This window comes from Sus scrofa, chromosome 14 (assembly GCF_054392235.1).
Source record: "Sus scrofa isolate SSC_HxYL_T2T_F1_AM1 chromosome 14, Sscrofa_HxYL_maternal_Yorkshire_Landrace_v2.0, whole genome shotgun sequence".
NCBI lineage: Eukaryota > Metazoa > Chordata > Mammalia > Artiodactyla > Suidae > Sus > Sus scrofa.
The window spans coordinates 10,135,798-10,152,916 of NC_139396.1; the positions used below are offsets into that span (position 1 = coordinate 10,135,798).

Below are 17,119 nucleotides of genomic sequence, written 5' to 3' on the forward strand. Positions count from 1 at the left end.
CACCACATTAACAAACTGAGGAATAAAAACCATATCATCCTCTCCATCGGTGCAGAGAAAGACTTTCACAAAATGCAACACCCATAAAATCCCTTCAGACATGGGTACAGAAGGAACCTACCTCAACATTCTAAAGGGCATATATGACAAACACACAGCTAACATCATTGAGCATGGTAAAAAGCTGAAAGAATTCCCTCTGTGGTGAAGGATGTCTGCTCTCACCACTAATATTCAACATAGTTTTGGAAGTCTTGGGCATGGCAATCAGAGAAGAAAATGAAATAAAAGGAATCCAAATTGGAAAGGAAGAGGTACAACTCTATTTGCGGAGGCATGATACTATACCTAGAAAATCCTAAAGATGCTACCTGAAAACTGTTAGCATTCATTGATGAATTTGGAAAAGTCACAGAATACAAAATTAATACACAGAAATTCATGGCATTTCTATATACTAAGAATGAACGATCAGAAAGAGAAATTCAGGAAACAATCCCATCAACCATCACATCAATGAGAATGAAATTCATAGGAATAAACCTACCTAAAGAGACAAGAGACCTGTACTCTGAAGACTATAAGACACTGATGAAAGACATCCAAGGTCACACAAACAGATGGAAATACCATCTTTTTGGATTGGAAGAATCAATATTATCAAAATTACTGTACTACCCAAGGCAATCTGCAGATTCCATGCAATCCCTATCAAACTACCAAGGACAGTTTTTGTAGAACTAGAAGAAAATATCTAAAAGTTTGTTTGAAAGCATGAAAGGCTCAGAATAGCCAGACATCCTGAGAAAGCAAAACAGAGCTGGAAGAATCAAGTTCCCTGACTTCAGATTATTCTACTAAGCATCAAAACCATATGGTACTGGCACAAAGACAGAAATGTACATCAGTGGAACAGGATAGAAAGCCCAGAATTAAACCCACACACCTACAGTCAACTAATCTATGGCAATAGAAGCGAGAACATACAATAGAGAAAAGACTGTACCTTCAATAAATGATGTCATGAAACCTGGACAGCCACATGGAAAAGAATGAAATCAGAACACTTCCTAACACCACACACAACAATAAATGCAAAATGGATGAAAGACCTAAATAGAAGACCAGATAACATAAAACTCTTGAAGGAAAACCTAGGCCAAACATTCTCTGATATAAACCAAAGCAATATCTTCTCAGATCCACCTCCTAGAGTAATAACAATAAGAACAAAAAAAATCAATGGGACTTAATTAAATTTAAAACTTTCTGCACAGCAAAGGAAACCCTAAACAGAACAAAAAGACAACCCAAAGAATGGGAGAACATATTTGCAAATGAAGAGACTGACAAGGGGTTCATCTCCAAAATTTACAGCTCAATTACAAACAAGAAAATAACCACATCAAAGAATGGGCAGAAGACCTAAACCAACAATTCCCCAAAGAAGACATAACAGATGGCCAAAAAACACATGAAAAGATGTTCAACAGCACTAATTATTAGAGAAATTAAAATCAAAACTACTAGGAGGAACTACCTTACACCACCCAGAATGGCCATCATTAAAAAGTTTACAAACTGGAAATGCTGAAGAGGGGTGGAGAAAATGGAACCCTTATCATACTTTTGGTGGGAATGCAAATTGGTGCAATACTATGGAAAAGAGTGTGGAGATTCCTCAGAACACTTAAAATAGAATTACCCTTGATCCAGCAATCCTACTCCTGGGCATCTCTCCAGAGAAAACATGACTTGAAAAGATACCTGTACTCCAATGTTCATTGAAGTACTAGGTACAATACCCAAGCCATGCAAACAACCTAAATGTCCATCGTTAGTGGAGGAGATAAAGAAGATGTGGTCCATATACACAATGGAATATTACCCAATCATACAAATGAATGATGGGAGTTCCCACAGTGGCCCAGTGGTCATGAATCTGGCTGGTATCCATGTGGATGCAGGTTTGAACCCAAGCCTTCTTCCATGAGTCAGGGAGCTGGCATTGCTGTCAAATGTGGTGTAGGTCATAGATGTGGCTGATGCCATGTTGCTTGGACTGTGGTGTAGACCAGCAGCAGCAGCTGGGATTCAATCCCTAAATGGAAACTTCCATATGCCCTAGGTTTGTCCCTAAAATGCAAAAAAATAAAATAAAATAAATCATAAAGAATGAAATAATGCCATTTACAGCAGCATGGATGGACCTAGAAATTATTGTCCTAAGTGAAGTTAGACAGTGAAAGACAAACATCATATGATATCACTTATAGGTGGAATCTAAAAAAGGGATACAATGAACATCTTTGCAGAGCAGAAATAGACTAACAGACTTTGGAAAACTAATGGTTTCCAAAGGAGACAAGTTGGGGAGTAGGTGGGGTGGGCTGGGTGTTTGGGATGGAAATGCTGTAAAATCAGGTTGTTATGTTTGCTGAACAACTATAAATGTAATAAAATTCAATATAGCCCTGGGAACTATGTCTAGACACTTATGATGGAGAATAATGTGAGAAAAAAGATATATATGTAAGTGAGACTGGGCCACCTTGCCATAGAGTAAAAAATTGACAGAATCCTGAAAAACAGCTATAATGGAAAAAAAAACATTATAATCTAAAATCAATGAATTAAAAATAATAAACAAACAAACAAATGAATACATACATACATAAACTTAGAAGGTTTTGCACAGGAAAGGAGACCCTAAACAAACAAATAAAAAGACAACCCATGGAATGGGAGAAAATATTTGCAAATGAAGCAACTGACAAGGGATTCATCTCCAAAATTTATAATCACCTCCAAAAAAATGGGCAGAAGACATAGACAATTCTCCAAAGGAGACAGACAGATGGTCATAAAGCACAAGAAAAGATGTTTAACATCACTACTTATTAAAAAAAATACAAATCAAGATACAATGAGGTACTCCCTCATACCCACCAGGATGGCCATCATCAAAAATCTGCAATAAATAAGTGCTGTAGAGGATGTGGAGAAATGGGAACCCTCTTAACAGTGTTGGTGGGAATGAAAATTGATACAGCCACTGTGGAAAACACTATGATCCTGTCTCAAAAAAACTAAAAACAGAATTATCATATGATCCAGAAATCCCACTCCTGGGCATCTATCCAGAGAAATCCATGACTTGAAAAGACCTAGGCACCCAAGTGTCCACTGAAGCACTTTACAATAGCCAAGATCTGGAAGCAACCTAAATGTCCATCAACAGAAGAATGGATAAAGAAGAGGTGGTACATAAACACCATGGGATATTAGCCATTAAAACGAAAGAACTAATGGCACTTGCATTGTTGTTGCAGCAACATGGATGGATATAGACAGTATAATGCTAAGTGAAGTTAGTAAGACAGTGAGACACCAATATCATATGCTATCACTTATATGTGGGATCTAAAAAAATATGGATACAACTTCTGTGTAGAACAGAAAATGACTTTGAAAAACTTTCCGTTACCAGGTGGGATTCACCCCAGGTTCACAAGGATGGTTCAACACACTCAAATCAAACAATGCTATGCACCACCTTAACAAAACAGTCAGAAACCACATGATCATCTCAAAAGATGCAGAAAAAGCATTTGACAAAGTCCAACATATATTCATGATCAAAACTCTTAATAAAGTGGGTCTAAGAGGGAACAATCCTTAACATAAATAAAGCCATTTATGACAAACCCGCAGAAAATATAATACTCAATGGAGAAAGGCTGAAAGCCTTCCCATGAAAATATGGAGCAAGACACAGATGCCCACTCTCAGCACCAAAGGTATTCAACATATTACTAGAAGTTCTATCCACAGCAAACACACAAACAAAAGAAATAAAAGCCATCCGAATAGGAAGAGTAGTGGCTAAAACTGTCAGTGTAAAATGATCACAGTAAACCTAGTTAATATCCATTACCACAAAGAGTTACACATTTTCTTTCTGTGATAAGAACTTTTTTTTTCCTCTTGGCTGTGCCTGTGACATGCAGAAGTTTCTGAGCCAGGGATTGAACCTGCGCCACAGCAGTGCCCTGAGCCACAGCAATGATACCACTGGATCCTTAACCCACTCTCCACTAGGGCATCCAAGGACTCTTAAGATCCATTCTCTCAGCTACTCTCCAACACACAACGTGGTAATAACTGAAGTCACCATGCTGTACATTACCGTCCATGATTTATTTTATTTTATTTTATTTTATTTTATTTTATTTTATTTTATCTTATTTTATTTTATTATTTTACTATTATTATTTATTACTCATCTGTAATTGCACAATGACCATAATAATCCAATTTCACAGGATTTCCATCCACAGCCCAAGCACATCCCCCCACCCCCCAAACTGTCTCCTCCGGAGACCATTATTTTCTGTCTTTTATTTATCAATCTGCTAAAAGGGAAGCTGAAGCAGGCTGAGTGACCTTTTAAATGTATGGAACTCCAAATGCTACAAAACGAGATTCCACAGGCTCCAAAGGCTGCCACAGATTCACCCTTCTTTGTGACTATGATGGAATTGTCCACCTATCAGTGTGAGCAGGGAAGATGTTAGGAATGGCTTATCAAAAGTTACTATTTTGCAAGCCCGTTCAGCTTGAGGCTCTTGAATATCATCCTAGAGGTCACTAACAGTTCACTGTATGGAATCCAGGAGCTGAGTCAAAATAGAGGGGTCTATTTTGGGAAGGGAAGCAGGAGGCTGTAGGGTCAGCTGGTGGACATGGTGAGCATATGGCTCCCTGTTGGGATGATGGCTGGATGTGGAATAAAGAAAAATAGGGTCAGGTCATCTGAGAACCAAGGACCTGAGATGACCTACCCATTGTTAGAAGCATCCTGAACCTTCAGAAAAGAACAGGGACCATGTCTAAAGGTTTGGGAATATCAGAGCCATATCTCCTCAGAGAAGGACTCCCCAGGCTCTCCAGGCCTCACTCCCCAAGCCTCCCTTAGAGACAAGGCCTCCCCACCTTTGTCCTTGTCAGCGCACTGACCCTAGAGGTCCTGCCTATCCCTGAAGACTTAGGTTTCCACAGAGATATGGTGGTGGAGAATTGCTCATACAGCTTACCAGCCTGACCAACAGTAGTTCCCACCACACTGGGGCAACTGGGCACAGGGACACATGGCTCTAGAGACTTGAACCATCTGGACCCCATGTGCACGGTGTCCTGGCCTACCAGCTGTGCCACAGAAGAGCCAGGAATACCTGTGCTTGCCCAACTGATTCTCAGGGGGTTTTCCTGGGAGAACACTTGCCCACCTTACCTCTTATCCATGAATCCCCACGACTTCCTGACTGCCGCTTGTCATGCCAACCACACACCTGAGAAGGTTCTGTGCTAGAGAGTGATCTGCAATCAGCCTCACCCTTCTAGGGCCCCAGATTCTAGGACCATACAAATGCTGAAGGTGTGTCCCTGCCTAAGGTACAGATACCCTAAATCCATCCACATGATTTCCACTGGAATTCACCAGCATTTGGAGGGAGGAATTCTTGACCCTAAAGATTGAATCAACCTGAGAGGAGCAATGCTGTGATTCAGAATGAAGGGCCAAGGCACACATAAAATGGCACATCGCCCAGGATGCCCCACTCACAATTCAAATATAATGTGATATACACACACACCAATGATGTCTGAATATTCTGGCTTGCCACATAATTAAGTCATAACACACACATGAGTGATATGCTCTAAATGCATTTTTGAAGCTCTTCAAGAAACTCAGGTGACATTTCAGATGTGATATCTGCATGGTATGAATATTCCAAACATGAGCAAACTCAAATTACAAAGCTGAGGTAACCGAACACAGAGCCGATTATCCCAAGCTAGTCTGAACCAGTTCCAGTGCCCTTTCATATATGCATGTGCACACAATCCACTTACACTCTGAGGCGGACCCTCAACACCCACCAGGGGATGTAAGCAAAGGACATCACACATACGTATGTGTGTGTGTGTGTGTGTGTGTGTATCTTCTGAGCACACATGTACCTTTTAATCCTCAGTGTGAATCACCATACAAACTGACCGCCTAAGTTTACATATCTCAATAGACACAAATTCTAAAGTTTTACAGACAAATTCCTACTCACCTGGAATTTTCCACTGCCTCTCCTACTGAGACAGGTTGGGACCTGGCACCCTTGGCTGTGGTGGCTGCAGTGGCTGCAGGGAATGCACCTGGACAAACATCTCCTGGGGAACAAAATACAGCAAAAGTATAAACAATGAGAAAGAACTCTGCTTGCACATTGCGGACAAATCATGAGAAAAATACAACTGCCACTTCTGAAGAACAGAGAGCAAAAGCAGAGGACTATCCATGCCCCCTACATGCACCACACTAAAGGGGTGGGGTGGGCAAGCCCCCTCAGCCACCCCCCCCGGCCCAATCCCTGGACATGCCCCTATCCTCACCCCATAGAAGGAACTAGCTCACCATTACTCAGTGAGAAGGTGAACGAGGGAACCTGGTGATTGCTTCAGTGCCTCTATGCTGAAGCAGGTGTCCTGAATAAAGCCTTCACTGAGTTTCTCCTCCAGCATCTTATCAACTGGTCTTGATTAAGGAAGGCCAAGAACTCTAGCTGGTAACACTCCAACTCTATACACATGCAAAACATGGGCCTGAATAAAACAGGTGCAACCTACCTACCAACCAGTTGTCCATGTGGAATACCTACATGTACAGGCTCACGAAAACCAGCAAGTCCTCAATTGTCTCATGCATAGCCCGTATGCCATGCCATAGCCCTAAAACACAGCCAATCCAGGACTCCTGAACACACACACAGCCTACACCGTTTCTTGGTTTCCAAACACACAGACTTCTCACACCTCTCAGAATACATACCACATAAGCTCCAGGAACTCAAATACACACACAGCCACAATTAGCCTACACTGACTAAGATACATATACAAATGTCAAACACCTATGGACACACACATACAGATATTCCCAACCCTTGGACATACAGATGCCCCAAACACTAGGCGTGATGCCACCTCTTCAAAATACAACCACCCTCCTCCTCCCCCAACATAGACACCAAAGGGCACTCTAAGTGTATGTGTGTCAAATGTATGCATGTTTTTACCCTCCCCTGGATAGACACAGACAGACCATCTCTTAGTACCTATTAACAAACACATTAGCAACAAACACATAACACCTTAGCATTCTCCAAAGGAACATACTTTGCACACTCCTAACAACTCCAAGCCATGCGAACAAGACTTGCGCAGTCATGCACCTGGTGATAGACATACAAACATGGATATGCAAGTAAGACCCATGGACATATCTCCAGAAAACCACATATGAAATGACTTCCATCTATCAAATGATAAGAGGAGCCAGCTCACACACCTGCATCTACTAACACATAACCATAGCCCATATTTCTCCTACACATCAATGCAAGTCTCCAACTCCCCTGAATAAACACAGAACCTCATCTCTCCATTAGAAACACACATATGAACTCCTGGAAGAGCACATAGGCAAAGCATTCTCTGACATCCACCTCATGAATATGTTCACAGGTCCTTCTCCCAAGGCAACATAAAGGAGAGCAAAAATATAAACCAATGGGACCTAGTCAAACTCACAAGTTTTTGCACAGCAAAGGAAACCAGCAAGAAAACACAAAGACAACTTTCACAATGGGAGAAAATAGTTTCAAACAATGCCATGGATAAGGGCTTCATCTCTAGGATATACAAGCAACATATGCAACTCAACAGCAGAAAAGCCAACCACCCAATGGACAAATGGGCAAAAGACCTGAAGAGACATTTCTCCAAGGAAGATACACAGATGGCCAACAAGCACCTGAAGCAATGCTCAACATCCCTGATTATTAGAGAAGTGCAAACCAAAACGAACATGAGATACCACCTCACACCAATCAGAATGGCCATCATTCATAAGTCCACAAATAACAAGTGCTGGAGGGGGTGTGGAGAAAAGGGAACCCTCCTGCCCTGTTGGTGGGAATGTAAGCTGGTACAGCCACTATGGAGAACCATATGGAGGTACCTTAGACATCTATACCTAGAACTACCCTATCACCCTACAATCCCACTCTTGGGATACATCCGGACAAAACTTTCCTTGAAAAAGACACATGCACCCGCATGGTCATTACACAATAGCCAAGACATGGGAACCAACCCAAATGTCCATCAACAGATGATTGGATTGGGAAGATGTGGTATACATACACAATGAAATCCTACTCAACCATAAAAAAGGACATGAGGCCATTTGTGTCACCATGAATGGAACTAGAGACGCTCATCCTCAGGGAAATAAGTAAGAAAGAGAAAAACAAAGACCATAGGACATCACTTATAACTAGAATCTAATATACAGCACAAATGAACATTTCCACAGAAGAGAAAATAATAGACTTGGAGAATGGACTTGTGGCTGCCCGGGGAGAGAGGGAGGGAGTGGGAGGGATTGGGAGCTTGGGTTTAACAGGTGCAAAGTATTGATCTTGGAATGGATGTACAATGAGATCCTGCTGTGTGGCATTAAGAATTCTGTCTAGATACTTACATTGCCACACAACAACGTGATGAAAACCTGTGCGTACATGTATGTGTAACTTGGTCACCATGCTGTACAGCGGAAAAAAAATAAATGAATAAATAAATAATAAATAACAAAGAAACACACATGTGCACTTCCCCAAATATTTAGGCCTAAAATGTCCCTACTGAAAAATACAAGTGCATAGCCCCAGCAAATATTCTACCAAATGACCATGCCCCTTGAATACACACACAAAGTCATACACACAACTCCTCTCCGCAAGCCCCAAATATACCCACAATTACCCAGGACACTACAAATATGGCAACGTATAACCCCTATGCATTTGGTTCCAAATACACATATAATACATGCTCTGCATATACATAAAATCACACTCCCCCCAGCCTTCATGCAAATACAGAAGCACAGAAACACAGGACAGCCACCTATGGAATATTCACCAGTCTCATAAAAGTTTCAGACTTGCCCTAAACACATCAAAAGACACACACACAGCTCCTGAAAAACTGCTACACAGAAAAGCCAAGAAGCATACAACATGCTACAAATACACAAATAATCATCCTAAAGATAAGGATAGATTCGGATACTTAAAATACATGAAAAGTCCCACTGGGGGTGAAAGACAAGGTTTAACAGAGTTTGGGGAACTGGTGTAAGCTGAGGAGCACTCAAGGAATGGAACCCAGCTACGATCTACACTAACTTGAAGGAAGACCAGGGGCCTGTATGTGTCAGACATGCTGAAGCCACAAACCCCCATACTTAAAACATAGGACAACACATAGGAAGAATAAATCCTGTTGCATGAAGTCATGGAGTTAGCAGTCCTTGAAAAGCAGCATTTTTTCACATACCCAAGACAGAAATATAGATGACAGGGGACAAAACTAGGTAAATGGGGACATTAGCTGGAAACCTGAGATGAATTGCCATATTGTACATGTTACCACACTCCTGGTAATACACACAGGACTTCAATAGCATTGTTGACTGACCTGGTTAAGCCATGTAGGGGCAAAGTGAGGGACAAAAGATGTAAGCCTTGCCATCTGCCCCCAAATGAGGAAGAAGGCAGACTTCTCCCTTCTCCTCTTTTCGTTGGATTACAGAAATGGAGCTCTCTTGGTCCTTGGGGCTGCTCTGCTCCCTTGCCAGCCTGCTTCTCTCTCTCTCACAAGTGTCTTATGCTAAAAAACTCGCTCATTGCCTGCTGCTTTGTCTCAAGCTGAATTCATTCTGCAATGAGTCAGAAAAGCCTGAGCTTCATGAGTCCTGACACTGGGAGAGAGGTTTTTCCTTAGAAGACAGTGGTTTTGAGGAGTTCGAGTCATTCTTTTGTGGCACAGAAGGTTAAGGATCCAACTTTGTCACTGCAGCCATCCAGATCGCTGCTGTGGCATTCAATCCTGGGCCTGGGAACCTCTACATGTGGCAGATAAAACCAAAAAAAGAAAAAAAATAATCATTGTGTTCCAGTCCACTCCTAACTTGGGATCTGGGTTCAAGTGCTAAGCTACCATGCAGGTTGATTCAAGTCCCACTCTCAGTTTTGGCTGGGTTGAAGTCCCAGCCACGGAGTTTCACTACATTCCCCACATATACAACATAAACGGATTGTACACCCAAACGAACAGACCCCCGTAATGACCAAACATGGCCCTTATGCATAGGCAGATAATCCAAGTCCACCTTTAGACACACAATCCCAAACCTCATGGGTGAAAACACCACATGCCAAATATTCCCCTGAACACCAACTTACAAACACCTAAACACCAACTCCTTGAGTGTGCCTCTGTTACATCTCAAAACCCTTCAAATATAACACTCACCCTTAAAAACGTTCACCAAAACACAGGCATGAACTCCCCTTATACACACATATCCATAGACCTAACCAACCCAGATATCTGACCACCCACCAGACTCCCAACAACCTATTAAATATGTATGAACCCCATCTAGGCTTGTGCATCATTCATGATTTACATCAGACTACAAAGAGATGGTGAGCACTACATTCAGGAAAGTTGTCCCCACCATGGACCCAAGCATGCCTTTTGAATATGAGCATTGACAGTAATTTTTATGTTCTGAAGGAGACACCAATGAAACTATGATCATGTACCTTGGCTCTTCACTGATTTTCCAGTGACCTGCACTACTTCCTGGGAAGTGCATGAGGGTTTTCCAATTGGAAATGTTTCTGTCTAGCTTTCCTACTCTTGAGAACTGCATGCTGGAATGGCACACATTTGAATGGCCCACAAACTTTATGCACCTGCCTCTGGAGGCCCTGCAATCACTCAAGTCTTCATGCAGCCCGACCCACAGTGCTGCCAATAAACTGTGGTGAAACACTGCTCCGGACCTTAACTCCATGCTGGCATGAACCCACACAGAGGAGGGCCCAGATATCCTACAGAGTGAAAAAGAGTGCTGAGGGCTCACACCCAACACGTGAAAAGTCCCCATATGCCTTACCAGGGCCTTCACAGAATTAAGCAGAAAGGCCGCCATGACTGGCCCCACCCCCAGGCGGGCCACCCGTTGGGAAACCACCCTCTGCCCTCATGCATGCACTACTGGCTTCCCAAGCAGACCCGCCTCAACAGATGCTAGGAGAGGTTGGTGGAGGGTAGTCCCTGCACCTGACAGCCCTAGCCACTAGTGGACATGTGCATGCTTGCTGGCGTGGGATGTGTGAATACCTAGCCCAGGTATTCTTGCAAGAGAGGAATATAATGGAGAATTGACATGCTCTGGGGAGTTTTTTGATATGTCTTCTCATTGCGATCTTTCTGACCTTCTCCTCTTCAACCTCTCTCCTGTGAGATGATCTCCCACATTCAAATTGCAAACTTGAAAACCATCCATTTAGATATGATCCCCATGAAAGAGTTTGGAGAGCTCCAGCCTAAGCACGGTATCCTCAATTTGGGCCAAGGGCATTCATGCCCTTTGGGCTGCAGTTCCTTAGTTTTGCTTACTGTTTTTTCTAGAAATATTAGGTCCTTTTACCTAGCAAGCCTTAGGGTTCCATTAAAAGGAATTTCTAGCAATGAATTGTAGACATGGAAAACACTCTGAGAGAAATTTCTCCTGTTTCCATGCCTAGAGCTTTTCCAAATGCATTTGTTCTACTCGAATGTTTTGCTCTCAGTGTAGTTAATGCATGGAAGTTTTTCAATAAAGGTTGATTCATAGGTGTTTCCTTTGTAAGGTTTTGGTTATCCTTGTGAAGTAAACTTGACAATCTTGGCCAATTATAGCACAGCAGGTACTTTGGGAACAATTGTACTCTCCCTCCCTACTTCTTTGACTACATCACAGAATTTCCGTTGGCAATCAACCAACAAATAAATAGCAGCAGATTCAACTTACTGACCTGACATTGTCATACTTTGCAAAGAAATGTGAACCATCAGGACTGTTCTCCGGTTAGCTGCAACGTTGGAGCATTTCTTCATCAACAGGATACCTCTCATGAGCCCTTACATCTAACAACACCCAGAGCTCCCAAGGGCACAGACTTGAAACGTCCACAAGACACAAACCTGGAATCTCTCAGTGCCTTTAAATTTCCATCAGCAAGTGGGAGATTACCTGTCTTCTGATGCTTGTGATCCATTTCCAGAGATGTTTCTCCTTAGCTGTCAGTGCCTGCCCTGAAGCTCTCTGTAGGAATAATCAGATAAGGGTCCAAAAGACATTGAGACACCCACATGCATGACTGGTTTTCCCTAATTACATTTCAGCTAATTTGATTATCTCTGCCTCTAGGATGTAGGGTTTTGAGGTAGTAAACAAAAATTGATTGCAGAATTGGGAATGTCACTTTTCCACAATGTGATTTTCTATCAGGGTCCCTGAGAAGATGCATTCAAATACTATATCAGAGCTATGAGTGAGGATCTTATAAATAATTGGTTGAATGGCTGAACAAGGGGAGGAGACAACAAGGAGCCTGCCCTTCTTGAGAGCCTGGGTACAATGCTTGCCTCACCAATCCTCTCATATGAAGTTATTGGTTGAAAAACATTTAAAATTTTCATTATAAGAGCTCAAATACAGAGAAATATTTCCAAATTGTTTATTTTTTCAATCCCCCATCAAGAGATACTTGATAGAAAGCTCACCATGATATTGCTTGAAATCCTCTCACCTCAGCTTCTCACTCTCTTTTGAGTCCATTTTTCTTTGCAAGGGGTAAGAAGCTTCTGAAGCATCTTCCCAAGTCTTTTTCTCAATGTGGGACACTCCTTCTAAACCTCTCTTGCCTTCCCCGACACCCTACCATCAGTAGGAATTGTAGTGGTGCTACAGCAGAGAATGAATTTCACCTCCCAAGAGATTTGGTTGCAGTCCTATTAGGTTTCCACCCCTTATCTCCCTTGGCAAGTTTCCTAATTGTCCTCTCTTCTCACCACACAAAACATGAATACTCATTCATGTCATTAGGAGAGTGATAAGGTGACATTAATTCCCAACATGAAAATAAGAGTCAGAGAACTGTTTCTCATTTGTGTCTCTGTTTTGTTTTCTAAGGGATGCAGATGGGACCATAGGTAATGATGAGCCTAGATTCTAAAGTGGAAGGTTATGGGATGCAGACAGGAAATTCACAAGCTTATAGGCAGGGCTTGCAGGCCAGGTCTTAGATGGGATTGGCTTTGTCCAAAAGGAGAGTGGACATTGGTGGATAAAATATTGGCACTCTCTCAAGGTGCACATGCATTTCATGGGTAGTTGATTTTTTAAATCCTAGAAATACAAGAAGTTTCCAATGTGGCTCAGCAGAAACGAACCTGGCAAGTATCCACGAGGATGTGGGTTTGATCCCTGGCCTCCATCAGTGAACTAAGGATCTGGTGTTGCCTTGAGCTATGCTGTAGGTCACAGACACAGCTTGCATCCCACATTGCTGTGGGTGTCCATAGGCCTGCAGCCATAGGTCCGATTTGACTCCTATTCTGGAACTCACATATGTTGCAGGTCTGGCCCTAAAAAGGAAAATAAATTAAAGACCAAAAAAAAAAAAAAAAAACCAGATCTCTGGGATATTTAGTACATTAACTTGTCTTCTTGTCCTAACCACACGAAGCACAAACACTCAATCCTATATCCTGCCTCTTCCATTGACATTTCATCCTGCAGATTTGGGGTCCCTTTGCCATTTTATTTTGGGTTGGACCAAAATGCACATTTCAGTTTCTAGTCCAAGTTCCTACCCTCTCTAGAACTGCTCACTACTAAGCGCCTAATATGTTACCCTTTTTGGCTAGTCTTGCCAGATAAATGCTGATGCTGAGGGAAAGGTAAATTTCAGATAAATAGGGAAAGAACTTTCAGTAAAGATATGTCCAAAATGTTGCATAGGACAGAGTTAAGGCTAAAGGCAGGCACTGTGTATAGGAAATGAAAAATTCAAATGGAGCTGGATATTTACTTTTGATATTGCCTGGGTTTGAACACTCTGTTCTTTCAGTTCCTTGAATTTCAAGAGAATGTAGAAACTCCCATAATAAAGGTTAGTCCAGTAACAGAGGAGCCACAATGGCAGTATGAAGGCGACAAAAATAATATACTCAGATATACGGAGACAAGATTTAATTTTCTATTTCTCCTTTTTACTGTTTTTCAAGATGAACTCTTACCTTATAATTGTTAAGTTTTCCATTGCAGTTGATTTACAATGCTTTGTCTATTTCAACTGTACAGCAAAAGGACCCTGTCATACAGACACACACACACACACACACATATATATACACATATATTATACATATATAATCGCTTTCTCACATTATCCTCCAACATTTTACATCCCTGTGCACATTTTAATTTTCAGAGACAAAGAAATAATTTTTGAAAAGGCAAATGGATTGCATTCAATGTTCCTTGCCCAAAAGATCTCTGAAAAGATGTGAATGAAACAGGTAACACTGATTACCAGTGGGAACGAGGACTGAGTGGACAGGGGAAAGAGGGGGGAGGAGGACTCAACACTGCATATTCTATCTGGCACAAGTGGATTGTGATCCCTGAGAAGGGAGGAGTTGTGGAAAATGTTACATTCAAACATTTAAAAGGTAAAAGCTCCAAGACTTACCAGCAATGTCATCATACGGGAAAGATATCAGACTGATCTCTGGTCTTGGACACGTGGGCTGTGCAGTGGCTTTTTGGATAGGCTGGGCCTTTCCAGCACAAGGGAACATGAGGAAGGTGGGTCCTGCTGGATGCTGGTTGGCACACAAGGACGGCTTCCTTAGGAAAGACGGACACACACCAATCACAAATGGTGGGTCTGCTGAGAGAAGCCAAACCATAAACATTAGGTTCCAGGTGGCCATGAAAACCCAAGTGGTTATCAGATGATAAATGGTGAATTTTGTTCAGAAAGTCTGGCCTCTGGGGAAGGAAGCCAAGAGCCAGGAGGGAAGCTGAGCAGGTTGAAAGACAACAAACAAGTTGATGAATAATGAAGGGAAAGGGAACATCAAGACAAACCTTGGTGCTGTGACTCTGAAAACCAACACATACATTGCCTGACGAGGCACTCGACAATTGTCTGGCCCCTGCATAAGGTGGAAGAAACATCTGGTTCTTGCCTCCCTGCAGAGGCCAGCATGGAATGGCACCCCACCCCCACCCAGGCTCACCTGCCCTCGGCCCCTCCCCCACTGCAGAATGACTGGAGGCCCGCATTCTACTGTTGAGATTCAAACTTGGGCTCCTTTACTTGCGTCCTGAGCATCTGTTGGGGCAGGTCCCTCGCTGGCTCCTGCTCTTGACTGTCCACGTTGAGGCCACCAGCCCGTGGTGGTCCAGGCCCATGCCTGTGGCAATGGCTTCAGAAGGCGGTAAGCCTCTAGACAGGGGCTGTTTTCCAAGAGAAAGGGCCTCCGTCAAATGCCTGGGTTTCCGTTGGGACCCTTCACTGTGGACATGGAGTTGGACGGAAGGAGAGGAAGGCGAGAGCACTGCACCCCAGGGACATCTCACTTGGGGAGCCTAAGGTCATACAGAAACCTAAGGCTGCCCTGGGGAGGACAGCTGCTTGGAGTTGGATAATAAGAATCTGCTCTGGTTGGGGAGGCAGGATGGCAGCAGGCAGGTTGGCAGTTTCTAGAAGGGAGACAAGCCACTTGGAATGTGTATGTAGCCAGTGTCCTCTTGCTATTCAATTTTATAACAAAACTTACTAATTTCAACCAAAAGAGGTGAGTTGTTTGAAGTAGGGAAAAGATTAAATTTTAGAAAATTTGTAAGAAATGACATCTTGTGGAGTTCCCACGGGGGTGCAGCAGGTTAAGGATGTGGCATTTCCACAGTTCCAGCTTAGGTGGGATTCAGTCCCTAGCCTGTTTCTCTTTGCTGCAGGTACAGCCAAAAAAAAAAAACCCAGAAAACCTGACATTTCATTGTACTCATGCCTACAGAATCTAGGCAGAGAGGCTGTTTTCACAACTAGACAATTAATTGTTATTCCTAAGCCATTCATTCCTTAACAGTTCTAATCTTTTATATGTATTAATCTCTCTTTAAGAAACATAAGAATCTTGCCAATACCTACGGTTTTATCAATGGACCCATTTTATCAACTGTCAGTGTCATGGCTATACATGTAAGAAATCTAAAATATATATGTGTGTATTGCATCACCCGAGTTTGCTATTTTTCTGCCTTTTGCTTCTTAGGGCCACACCTGCAGCATAGGGGAGTTCCGAGGCTATGGGTCTAATCAGAGCTACAGCTGCTGATCACAGCCACAGCAATGAGGTATCCAAGCCATGTCTATGACTTGCACCAGAGCTCACGGCAATGCCGGATCTCTGACCCATTTAGTGAGGCCAGGGATCAACCCTGCATCCTCGTGGATACCAGTCAGATTTGTTTCCACTGTGCCACAAGAACTCCTTGGGTTTGCTATTTTTCATATCACACTCTCCCTCCCTCAATCAATCCAATGGTGCTGGGGGGTGATCAGTCTTGACACAGACACCTTTCCTGGGTTCCCCTCACAGAGCCCTGTTCTGGACCCCATACCCACTTCAGCCACCCCTCTCTCCACACTCCTTTCTGCAGTGAGCTGCTCTAGGCCCCACCAGACAGCTGCTAACATACTCTACATGGATGAAACATCGCAGTAGGTTATGTGACAGCAGGTTATCTGGTAGAGCTGCATGAACCAGAGGGACTCAACTCTTGGCCAAGCTCAGGCTGCACACACCCCAAACACTTTGCTTCCTGATAGCAGTGATTTTAAACACGATTCTTACTCAAGTCCCAGAGAATAATGCAGACATGGGTGCTAGCTGCATGTACATTTCATAAGAAAGGACTTATGATCTTAGAATAAATCTAACCACACATTATAAAATTCATCAACCAATAAATGAATCACCTGGGGGACATCTACAGTACAAATACTTTCATCTCAGTCTTTCAGAGGTTTCTTTAAATAGTTTTGGAATTTATTTGACCAGGGGGAGGGGTTGGTCAGGG

The 17,119-nt window shown here is 42.7% G+C and overlaps 1 protein-coding gene across 2 annotated transcripts in view; it reads right to left on the minus strand.

Moving 5' to 3' along the window:
- Window positions 1-17,119, minus strand: part of LOC102160746 (uncharacterized) — an 86,202-nt gene that overhangs the window by 64,051 nt on the left and 5,032 nt on the right. Inside the window, exons 2-7 of one of the 2 annotated variants that reach the window (XM_084994658.1) lie at window positions 14,721-14,921; window positions 13,417-13,611; window positions 12,215-12,286; window positions 9,604-10,030; window positions 8,606-8,667; window positions 6,129-6,231 (exon numbers count right to left, since the gene is read on the minus strand). The gene's annotated coding sequence lies outside the window, so the exon portion shown is untranslated. Of the gene's footprint in view, window positions 1-6,128; window positions 6,232-8,605; window positions 8,668-9,603; window positions 10,031-12,214; window positions 12,287-13,416; window positions 13,612-14,720; window positions 14,922-17,119 lie in introns of those variants that run through there. The other variant, XM_084994659.1, reaches the window with a different exon arrangement.